The sequence below is a fragment of the Pinus tabuliformis genome, chromosome 9, assembly GCF_031772625.1.
Source record: "Pinus tabuliformis cultivar Carrire ecotype Pingquan chromosome 9, CPIR1, whole genome shotgun sequence".
NCBI classification, from domain to species: Eukaryota; Viridiplantae; Streptophyta; class Pinopsida; order Pinales; family Pinaceae; genus Pinus; species Pinus tabuliformis.
This window is the reverse complement of record NC_142307.1, coordinates 1,804,057,860-1,804,070,987: the sequence shown is the minus strand read 5'-3', so window position 1 is coordinate 1,804,070,987 and position 13,128 is coordinate 1,804,057,860.

Here is a 13,128-nt window from a genome sequence, read left to right as displayed (position 1 = left end):
CCAAATCCAAGGAAACCAATCCTTCCCACTCCTGAGGCACCAATCCAAACGACACTAATCCTTCCTACTTCTAAGGCACCAACCCCAAGGATTCCAACCCAATATTGTCAAGGCATGTTTGATAGTAATGTTCTGCTCTCAAAACTCTTCTTTACAGAGTTCTGTCTATTGACAACTTCACTGTAGTCTCCATGCTACATCATCAATGGAAACCAGTCTTCTTATGAAGGAGTCTTTAAAACTCTTCATACTATCCACACAGAGTCTGCAATAGCCTTCATGATCTCTGATAATGTCTCCACATAGCTTTAGTGAGTCTACTATTAGTTGCACTAAGCTCTGCATAAGAACCAACTTTCTGTTCAAGCATCTGTTCTAACTGTCACAGTAAATGCTTCAGCATGACTGCTTCTCTGCTGGCTACTTCTCCCTTCAAACAATGTTAGATAAAGCTTTATTTATTACATCACAGAATTGTTCTTCAGACTGCATTGTGTACCTGATTAATTCATCATAGGTTTGAGTCTCTCACAGGGTAACATGATCAACAGAGATGCTTGTCCTTCAAATTCCTCCTATCCTGTTGGTCCTTCGGCCCTTTTCTGTTCTGCTGGACCTTACGACTGCCTCTGTTTATTCTAGATTTTAACCAAACTTTTACTTTCATTGTTCACTATTTTTATATATTCTTGATGCCTCTGACCATCGGTTTCCTCTTTCCGCTGGCACTTTGGCTTCCTCAATGCTCACTTGATCCTTTAGCTTCCCTCCTCGGTCGCTATAGTTTCCTCTGCGCTCACTTGCTTCTTCGGTTTCCATATCCTTTGGTCGCTTTAGCTTCCTCTGCCTATTCGAATTTGTTAGTGTCAGTGTCTTCACACTGCCATCAGTGATAAAAAATCTGCTCTTTTGCATTTCATACTAGGAATCTCATTCTAATTAGGTTGCATTCCATTAGGTCATGGATCTACTAATGGTAGGGTTTACTTTAGTTTTTCCCTCATGATATGTACTTGTTGATCTTCTTTCATAATTTTTAGTCATGATTCATGTTAATTTTGCAGTCCATTTCATCAAATCCTAGGGTTTGGTCTCATTAGGTCGTAGGGTTTCTTCCATGGTCAAATTTAGTGATTATTGCTAATAATGGTCAGCAAAGACATGAGGAGGTCAATAATGATCAAAAAAGTCATAATTTGTTAATTTGTAAGCTTAATGACATTCTCACCTCAAAACTAGTTTTGAGGTGAAAACAGAGCATTTGTATTTTATCTTTAAATTTGATGTAATTTTAATGTTCTCATATGTAATAATGGTTCCATGCTGCTCCTGGACATCTGGTGATGTTTCCAAAGTACTGCCACTGCAAAAATTCAAAATAATTTGAACATCAGTCCACCTATCAAAGCAAATAAACCAAGCATCAAAAAACAGAGTATTGAAAAAAATAGATAGACATTATAAAAGTGGGCTTTCACCAACAAAAATAAAAAAGTGAAAGCTATATAAAGCCATCCTTCTATTTGTCATTTCATTGTGTTTTTGTTGAATTTCAAAGTGCCAAAATGAGAGCTAAGGATCGATTTCAAGCAAAATTAGATAAATACAAGTGAGTCACTACATTTTTGGAAAAATTTGAGCAATGCTGCGCTTTTGAGGAGGGCGCTGCATTTTTGAGTTGGCACTGCACACCTGGTAGCAGTTCCTTGTGCAATTTTACATAGGCGTTGCACTTTCATAGTGGCACTGCGCACCTATGTGAGGGGCTGCGTTTCTGCCCAGCCAAGCCTCAAATTGCCCAAATCGTTCCAAAAACACAGTGACTCACTTGTATTTGCCCAATTTTTCTTGAAAGCGATCCTTATCTCTCCTTTTGGCACTTTGAACTTCAACACTAACACAATGAAATGAAAAGTAGAAGGATGGCTTTATATAGCTTTCACTTTTTGATTTTTGTTGGTGAAAACCCACTTTTATAATGTCTATTTGTTTTTTTCAATACTCTGTTTTTTGATGCTTGGTTTCTTTGCTTTGATAGGTGGACTGATTCTCAAATTTTTTTGACTTTTTGCAGTGGCAGTACTTTGGCAACATCACCAGATATCCAGGAGCAGCATGGAACCATTATTACATATGAGAACATTAAATTACATCAAATTTAAAGATAAAATACAAATGCTCTGTTTTCACCTCAAAACTAGTTTTGAGGTGAGAACTTCATTAAGCTTACAAATTAACAAATTATGACTTTTCTGATCATTATTGACATAATTTTGCTCCAAAACTTCTAAAGTTTTCTGGGATGAATTCTCTCATCATTTTGTGGTAGTTTTTGGACCTTTTGGTGACCTAGTTTTGCTCTAAAACTTCTGAAATTTTCTGGGATGAATTCTCTCATCATGCTGAATCCAAATATATAAAATTTTCCTCCAACAAATGCTCCAGTGGTGGCACTACGCTTCTAGGCCAATTTCCTGTGTTTGAAAATTTCAAAATTTGAAAAAACAAAAAACCTTCAAAACTTTCCTAGATTTTGCATGGGACACCACCATCAACTGCTTTAATGGGCTAGTGAGGCTTTAGCTAATATCTTCAACTTATCTTGCTCCTTTTTTCTCTTTAAAGCCTTACTCAACCTAGCTTTAAGTTTCATGATCCTTATGTTACAGATTTTGTTGCGGGTCATGTAATGGTAGGCCATGTGGCAAAGCATCTTCTTATCCCTGTTGGCCTTCTCAATCAACCCTTCGAGATGTATGTTGACCCTCTCAAGCCATGTTTCTCTATCATTCTCAATCTATTGCTCAATATAAGTCAAGTTGACATGAGCCTCCTTGGCCTTTTGCCTATTTTTTTTTATCATTTGCAGCTCCATGAGGACTTGCTTGTCACTCAATTGTTTGCTTTCCTACTCTAAATATCTGATGATGAACTTAGCTCTCTCTAAGTTATGTGCCAAGGATTGTATTTCAGTGTCTTTTTCCTTTATGATAATGTCTTTAATAGTATTCGGATCTTGGGCTTCCAAATCAATAATGTCAACTCCATGATGAGTAAAGTGCTGGTGTGGCTCCTCATGCTCAATGAGATCAAAATCTCTTTCCTGCTCATCACTAAGATGCTCTTCTTGCACCTTTTCCTTTCCCTTGCTTTGCTGCTCAACCTGTACCTTTTATGCTAAAGAAGAAGGCAAAGCCCCTTCCTAGATAACTTAGAGAGAGCTGAGTTCATCATCAGATATTTAGAGCAGGAAAACAAACAATTCAGTGACAAGCAAGTCCTCATGGAGCTGCAAATGATCAAAGAAAACAGGAAAAAGGCCAAGGAGGCTCATGTCAAGTTGACTTATATTGAGCAAGAGATTAAGAATGATAGAGAAACATGGCTTGAGAGGGTCAACATACATCTCGAAGGGCTGATTGAGAAGGCCAACAAGGATAAGAAGATGCTTCGCCACATGGCCTACCATTACATGACCCGCAACAAAATCTGTAACATAAGGATCAGGAAACTTAAAGCTAGGTTGAGGAAGGCTTTAAAGAGAAAAAAGGAGCAAGATAAGTTGAAGATATTAGCTAAAGCCTCACTAGCCCATCAAAGCAGCTGATGGTGGTGTCCCATGCAAAATCTAGGAAAGTTTTTTGTTTTTTCAAATTTTGAAGTTTTCAAACACAGGAAATTGGCCTAGAAGCACAGCGCCACCGGCGCTGTGCTTTTCCCTGGAGCACTTGTTGGAGGAAAAGTTTATATATTTGGATTCAGCATGATGAGAGCATTCATCCCAAAAAATTTCAGAAGTTTTGGAGCAAAACTAGGTCACCAAAAGGTCCAAAAACTACCAAAAAATGATGAGAGCATTCATCCCAGAAAATTTCAGAAGTTTTGGAGCAAAACTAGGTCAATAATGATCAGAAAAGTCACAATTTCTTAATTTGTAAGCTTAATGAAGTTCTCACCTCAAAACTAGTTTTGAGGTGAAAACAGAGCATTTGTATTTTATCTTTAAATTTGATGTAATTTTAATGTTCTCATATGTAATAATGGTTCCATGCTGCTCCTGGACACCTGGTGATGTTGCCAAAGTATTGCCACTACAAAAATTCAAAAGAATTTGAGCATCAGTACACCTATCAAAGCAAAGAAACCAAGCATCAAAAAATAGAGTATTGAAAAAAACAGATAGACATTATAAAAGTGGGTTTTCACCAACAAAAATAAAAAAGTGAAAGCTATATAAATCCATCCTTCTATTTGTCATTTCATTGTGTTAGTGTTGAAGTTCAAAGTTCCAAAAGGAGAGCTAAGGATCTATTTCAAGCAAAATTGGGCAAATACAAGTGAGTCACTGTGTTTTTGGAAAAATTTGAGCGGCACTGCACTTTTGAGGAGGGCACTACGTTTTTGAGTTGGCGTGGTACACCTGGTAGCATTTCCTTGTGCAATTCTACACAAGCGCTGCGCTTTCAGAGTGGCGCTGCGCACCTGTGTGAGGCGCTACGTTTCTACCCAACCAAGCCCCAAATCACCCAAATCATTCCAAAACTGCCAATTCACCTCAAAACTTTCAATTTCTCTCTCTCACAAGTAAGTAAATTTACCATATCTCATGTTTTAGGGTTTTGTTTGCCAAATTTGGTGTTTTGCATTCTTAAATCTGAAACCCTAGCTTCTAGGGTGAAACCTTAGTTTTCCTCATTTCACTAGTGTTTTATTTACCCTATCTACTTGCCATTATTCACTAAACCCCATTCCTACATACCATATTTCCTAAATCCCATTCCCCTCATACATTTTCCCTAAATTCCTATTTACACTCTCCATCAACCCTACAAACCCTACCCACTCTCCCTAAAACCCTACTCATCCCTAAAAACTTGTTCACACATCATACTCTCACATATTCCTTCATCTTCACTCTGTTCATTTCTTTTCTCCACCCTATCCCATCATTTTCCATATAAAACCATAAGTGTTCATAGTCATAGAAAAACAATGGAAAGAGACAGTGAATATGACTATGAGGAAGATACACTTAGTGATAGTTCCATGGAGAGACATAAGCAGTAGAGGAAGCCTCATAAAGGAGGAATAATTATCATAGAAGAGCCCACTAGTTTGAGGGAGTTACAAGCTTGTCCACTTGCCATTTCTTGCTTTAAACACCAGGAATGCTTTGATTTTTATGAAATTATAGAAAGAGTCAGATTTCATCATGAGTTGGCTAGGCTATTTGTGACTCATTTGCATAGTAATGAAGTAACCCTTGCTGGAATAACCTTCACCATATCACCAGCTGTCATCTTAGAGGCTATAGGAATTCCAGATGTGGGTGAAAATTGGTACAAAGGTCAGTTTATTGATGAGGGGTACTATGAGCCTTACATCAAGGCTAGATATAGAGACCAAATGAAGAGAGTATTCCCCTTCACATTTTTGGAAGACAGGTATGCCCCATTGATGAAAATCATTATCAAGTACTTCACTTGTGAAGGTAGGTTCTCCGGGTTGTATGCCTATCACATTAGACTTCTCATGTATTTCACTAGAGAAAAGATGATGAATCTCCCTTACTTCATGTTTAGAAACATTGAGAAGATGGCACATATTATGCAGAGGAAGCCATACCCCCAGCAGTTGAATAGAATTTACCATTTCTCTTTGATCAAAATCATTGTTCTTCACCACTTGAGCCTCCTTAACATGCCATGGGAGACTTTCATTTCTCATGATATGTTCAAAGGCCCACAAATATTTTCATCAGTACATCATGAAGAAGGTGGGCCTTCAAGCCATAAAAAAGTCAAAGAGACTGAAACTGCTGGAGTGCCAGTTTTTGTGACATATAAGAGGAGTACTAGGAAACTTTTTGCAGCTGCTAGGCAAATGCTATCTCCACAAGGTGTGGAAGGGGATTTGCCTTCTTCTTCAGCAAAACAGGTACAGGTTGAGCAGCAAATCAAGGGCAAGGAAAAGGTGCAAGAAGAGGATCTTGGTGATGAGCAAGAAAGAGATTTTGATCTCATTGAGCATGAGGAGCCACAACAACACTTTACTCATCATGGAGTTGACATTATTGATTTGGAAGCTTAGGATCCGAAGACTGTCAAAGACATTATCATAAAGGAACAAGAAGCTGAAATACAATCCTTGGTAGATAACTTAGAGAGAGCTAAGTTCATCATTAGATATTTAGAGTAGGAAAACAAACAATTGAGCAACAAGCAAGTCCTCATGGAGCTGCAAATGATCAAAGAAAATAGGCAAAAGGCCAAGGAGGCTCATGTCAAGTTGACTTCTATTGAGCAAGAGATTGAGAATGATAGAGAAACATGGCTTGAGAGGGTCAACATACATCTCGAAGGGCTGATTGAGAAGGCCAACAGGGATAAAAATATGCTTCACCACATGGCCTACCATTACATGACTTGCAACAAAATCTATAACATAAGGATCAGGAAACTTAAAGCTAGGTTGAGGAAGGCTTTAAAGAGAAAAAAGGAGCAAGATAAGTTGAAGATATTAGCTGAAGCCTCACTAGCCCATCAAAGCAGCTGATGGTGGTGTCCCATGCCAAATCTGGGCAAGTTTTGAAGATTTTTTGTTTTTTCAAATTTTGAAATTTTCAAACACAGGAAATTGGCCTAGAAGCGGCGCTGCGCTTTTCCCTGGAGCACTTGTTGGAGGAAAATTTTATATATTTGGATTCAGCATGATGAGAACATTCATCCCAGAAAATTTCAGAAGTTTTGGAGCAAAACTAGGTCACCAAAAGGTCCAAAAACTACCAAAAAATGACCTCTCTGCCTCTTTTTGGACACACAAAAGTAGCCTTGGGAGATTCAAGTTTTGAGGGGGAAAATGACCTCCAAATGAAAAAATTCAAGTTGTTCCAGACACTAAATTGGAATAGCTTTCCAATGAGCCATCTTGGGATAAATTTGGCTAAGGGCATGGCCTTCAAAAGTGGGTGGAAAGCAGTACTGCGCTTTTGACCAATTTGCCAGAAAATCAAATTTTCACCTACTCTCACTGCAGGTTGACTTTTCCTCTCTTCATGGATGATTTTATGATTGTAATTAATGACTTTCCATTTAAATGTAATAGTGAAATGATCTTAGAGGGTAGATTCATTAGTTTGAGGTGGTTTTTGGGTCAATGAATCAATTTCCATGCTTATAGAGGCAAGTTGTTCCATTGCCTATATTCCTAGCCCCTGTTTGGAAATGGTTGTAACAACTCCTTTTCTCTTTGTTTCAACCCCTGATTGCTAACGTGGGTGGTTTGATGCCTATATTATGTATTTTCTTAGTCATTTGTAGAGGTTGGATTCACTTGGATGCTTTGAACTATATTGTACATCATTGTAAGTAGGTTGGCAAGCAAAATTAATAGGAGTTGCAGCTATTTTTATGGGATTCTTGTGGTATAGTGATTTTGCATAGTTTCTTCTTTTTTTATTAGTTGTTTACATGTTTTATGTATGCCATCATCTATTTCACTACTTCTAACTGAATGATATCAAGATAGATAAGTAGAATTCATTGTTTGCAGTGCTCTACCTTGGGAAATCATTCAGTATTCTATGTTTTGTGTTGTTTGAGAAGGATACATGATCGTTACATGCCCTCCTCAGCTCCTCACCAATGTACCCTTTCACCCCATCAAGCTTAAGGTGTTTAAGATCATACTTACCTTGCCCCATAGAACACCCTACATTTTGACCTAATTTCCCAAACCTAAACTACCCAGCTCCATCTCATCCAGCAAACACCAACAAATTCAATCAAAATCTTTCGAGCTACTATACCTAGCCTAAAATCCATATCTGATCCAGAAACTTTGACTGAGATTCATAAGAGGATAGAACCCTCTCCTGACCTGGTAGGGCTAGTTACCAGGTTAAGCTTGGTTTGTGGTTACCCTAGAATTACCTCCCTTCAACCTAAGGTAAATCTAGGCTCTAATAGAATTAACCAATGCATCACAGGACACATTCAAGAGGAAGAGGGGCCAAATTGCAATAGAAATGATGCTTATTAAAAAATATCGAATAGGTCCCTTTTTTTCCTTTAATAATGTTCATACATTAGACTTCATTATTTACAGAAAGATTGTACCAACAGGGAGGCCCCACATGCCACGTCACAATCATAATTGCAATCGCAGTTGTTCAGGCCCACTGAACTATCAGAAGCATTTATTTATGCATTTGGCCTTAAGAACCCCGGGCAATACATTTATTGAAATACACAGGAATACATGGGAAAACCCGACCAAACGCTTAAGGCCAGACTTCAAATGCATTATGCCCGCATCTATAACTTCATTGGGTCCACTCCTCCACAACGTTATCGCAATCGATAGTCGTGGCTTCCGGAAGTCTTTTATAAGTCGAGCCCATAACATCACCGATGGCCGATGGCCAATTCCCCTGCTGGACGCGATATTATATTAAGCTGCAGTTGATATACCCTTCGGGTCCGTGTGTATATATCGCAATCGACGCTTTCAATGCGGCAAGGCCTTAAACACTTACGATATGGCGGATGCGATATAGTATTAAGTCATTTTACAATGTTGCAGTGGGTCCGCGTACTTTATCGCAATTGGCGCTTTCGGGGGTGACAGCCCTTTATATATTGCGATTACCACAGATGTGATATATCAATAGGGCATTTTATAATGTTGCAACAGGTCTGCATATGTATCACAATTATATATATATATATATATATATATATATATATATATATATATATATATATATATATATATATATATATATATATATATATATATATATATATATATATATATATATATATTGCAATCACATATTTTAATGTGGCAAGCCTTAGAGCTGGAATATATGAAATACACTGAAAAACCCCGCTTCGAACCACTTAGCTAGACTTCAACTATTTATACACCTAGACATATATATCGTCAGGTCTGCACATGTATATCACAGTCAGGAGTTTCGGGTAGTGGCACATAACAGAACCCCTCGATATGATTTCTCTAATATATATACACACTCCGCCTCCGATACTCTATATTGCTCCACTGTTTCCTTTATGTCCTTCGCTCTTTGTACTCTTCTGCTCTTCCTCTATGCTCCTCTGATCGGTCTTCCTTTGGATTCTGATAGTTCTTATTTGGCATATATTACTCCCGATACTCTCGATATAGCTCCTCCTGTAGCTCCGATAGCTCTGTTTGTGCTCCTTCGATATGCTCTACTTTGATATTTTGCAATACTCATCTGATGCATTAACTCCTCTTTTGATGAATTCTTCCTCTCGGTTATTCTTGGGCATGTATTACATGCAATGCTCCTCCGATGTGGCTCCTCTTGCTCCAATGTCTTCCTTTGGATTTGAAATGTCTTTCAATGACCTTCTATGATACCTTCATACCTTGATGGCTTCTATCTTTTCCGATATGCCTCTCTTGCTCTGATATTTTGCAACACTCTTAAGCATAAGCGATAGCTTTGATATTCCTCCTTTGTTAAATCCTCCATTAACAGACTCTTACTCATGGCTTGGCTTTCCTGATGGCCTTGCTCCTATTTCTTCATGGATTTTCTCTGCTTCCCCTTGGCTTCATATCATCATCTAGTATCTAGAATATTTCCATATTGACATCAATGACAACCTACGTCAACAAAATTTTAATTTCCATAGAGAAAATATTTAATTTCACCACTCTCACCTCAAAGCATCTTATTTACAATACATAAAAATGGAAAAGTGAATGTGGTACTTCAATTTTCCACCAAACCGTAGACCTACTATAGCCATAATCACTTACAGTAGAAATCCTCGAGCCATATCCATAATCTAAGGTGAAACTATTTTCAGTAAATTTATCAAGATTTCATATTCATGCCATAGAGGATAGGAAATACATATAGCATTTGGTGGTTTATTACCTAGTCAAACACAAAATATTTCATGACATTGGGTGGTTAATTAGCTATGTCAAGCACTCTAAGAGTGTTTTATTAACCCATAACAAGTACCCTGGGTGGTTTATTGGCTATCTCATAGTAAGAACCCATCTGCATGTGTTTTATGAGCCCTAGATAGCACCCTAAGTGGTTTCTTAGCTACTTTATAGTAATCACTCATTCCCTGTTGGCTTAGGGGTCCTGAACCAGATTCGGAGTTAGTTGCGCCAACCAAAAAATCCCTACACCACTGGCCCTTTCGACATAAACCTGTGTAGTGCGGGCTACAGTCTCACCTAAAGTAGTATGGGGGGATGCAAGAACAAAATTTCTGCATCCAGAGACGAGTGTGATGTCTTTTAGTGCCTCAGATCTACCTTTGCACAGATCGATAAACCCTTAGGGCTCGGTACTGCAACTCTACTAAAAAAACCTTCAAACCTTCGCAAAGGTCTACGATTAGCCTTTGCGGACCCTTAACAGTTGATTTATCCACTTATGTGCATCAAGGAACAATCCTAAATTAGTGTTTGCACAGATCTACTTAAGTTATTTAGTAAACATAATAGAATTCATCACAGTCTTTGCGAAAGTACTTAACATGCATTGCGTACATTTATTAAGACTTATTCAAGAGAATCGCACATCATTAGATCAATATTTCATAAACACATTATTCATACACAACATATATCGTAAACACAAGTAAACAGAGATAAACAGATATACACAGGATTTATTCGGTAACTTTCTTTATTTGTCTTCAATTCAGCTTTACAGACTCAAAACTACGCTGTGCACGCAGCTACAAGGGTTCGCGCACTCCACTGCAGACTCTATCTAGGCCTCTGCGCACTCAGTTGCAGAGCCTTTTCTCCTACCTGACCCACTTCTCTGCTCTATCACTTCTAAGACTCCATCCATTATCCACATAGACACAGGCATGCCTTCGACTCTCTAAGACACACCTATTTATAGCATTTCTCATACAATCCCATGGTCCGTAGACCATGGGTGGGTCTAAGAACCGACTCAAACTCTACATAAACAAGGGGCTAAAACCCCTTTGACTCCTAATCATCTGCACGCTCCACATCCATAAATCATGGAGAATTTACATTACTTACAAAAAATACACCAAAACTTGGATTATCTTAACCCCAAAACTAACCTAGGGGACCCCATCCCAACAGGCCCCCAACACAAAGATCGTGACTTGCCCTCAAGTCAGTCAGATGGTGCTGCAATATTCCTATGAAGATCCCCTAGCTCTACCTTGATCACGATGACTTCAGAATCACTCTGAGTTGCTGCCGGCTTGACTTCCTCCACTAAATTTTCTATAGCTGGTCCTTCAGTGGCCAACCTCATTGTCTATTGTGTCTACTGTAAGCCTTTAAGCTTATCCTGGATGGTTTTCATGACTTGATAATCCTCTTCCAACCATGGTTGCAACTTGGCCTTTAGCAAGGCTGACTTCTTCTGTGCTTCCTCTACCCATGCTAGGAGTTTCTTTCCCTCCTGTAATTTAGCGAGGCGTTGCGCTGGTGCAATGGAGCGTGTCATTGCCCTGACATCGTCATACTACCACTACATCTCCCTTACCTCTATATTCAGTGTTTGTAGACTTAGATCCTCTGGCATATTTGTCACCAACTCAATTTATTGCTCAAATAATTTTGTGTAGTCAGCAACTGTGGCATCCAGAGTGGCCATTCCTTCCTTAATTGTGGCTCTGTGCTGCTCCCAGACCTTTGACAGAGTCGTGGGCTACAACTTTAATTGCAACTCTGTAATATTCATATTGAGTACCAACTGAACTCGACCAACCTCTGCTCTGGCTTCACACACACCAGACGATAACTTTCTGATCTTCTCTTCTGGTTGTGTATCCTGAGGAATATGAAGCTCAAGCACTGTCTTGCATGCCTTTGTGACTATTGACTCAAGTTGTGAACTTTGCACCTACAACATCTCTTTTTCCTTTAAATTCTGTGTCCTCTCAGAAAACATCTGCTCATTCTTCACTCTGTACTCGCTGATGAGGTTGAGAGTGCGTTGCTCCCAAGCTCTCAATTCCTCTGTCACCCCTATATGCAGCACATGGAGGATATCATTGGGGAGCACTGCTATGTTCAACCTGATGTTCTTGACTATGTTTAGGATGATGCGATCATTAGCTGACCCGGTGTGAAGGTACCCATCTGATAATGCAATTGTCCTAAGGTCTGGGGTCGTTATCAACTCAGCTGCTTGACTCATCCTAGGTGCTAGGCTCGCTTGTTCGGTGCTCACCTGACCAATACCCACCTGTATTCTGCTTGCCTAGATTTGCAACTCCAGCATATCCTTTTGGATGCTCCCTAGCATTTGCATATATTGCTGCTCGAGTTACTGCAACACTTCAGCCATGGTATCCTTGATCTTATCCCCGATCTCATCGAGATCACCCTCCATCAAGACCATGGGACCACCCTGCGACTTGTCCGATTTCTGCTTCTTTCCTGAGCCTCCCTATTGCTCCTTGCCACATCTCTTAAAAATAAATGGTTTTCTCTGCCCCTCATCTCCTCTGCCACCTTGTTCTAACAGTTCTTCCTCCTCTGTTTCTGGTGAAGGTGACTTGCCACTTCTTTCTGACTCGCGTTGCTCCTGTTCTGCTTGCTCCTTGGCAGCACAGTTTTTCTCCACTCGAGCCTTCTCTACAACATCCTTCTTTTTCTGCTCCACGAGTGTGCGCACAACTTTCTTAGCTACCTCCTTTCTCTTCTATACTGCAGAACTTCTTGCACCCTTGCTTGTTCTAGTGTCTAAGTCTGAGGGGGTGCGCCACTCTACTAGTCATCTCACAATCACCTCTTAGACATTTGTCTCCGTTACCGAATATGGAAAGTCATGCCATTTTTGTGGTGTATCCTTTCGCGCTTGAATGTACACTCTGTGGAAGTCAGCCTTGAGTGATGCGTAGGCTGAAAGCTACATATACAAGATTGGGGACAACCTTGGCCGCTGATTTATGGTCATGCAGAGACTCATTTCAATCAGGACCCAAAAGATCTCTCTTTGTGATCTGATCAGGGTCCTCAGTAGCCCATAAGGAAGAAAACTATGCTGCTTCCCATAATCCTTCTTCAAGTGGAGGAAATTGGCTATCCTCTGACAGTTCCCATGCA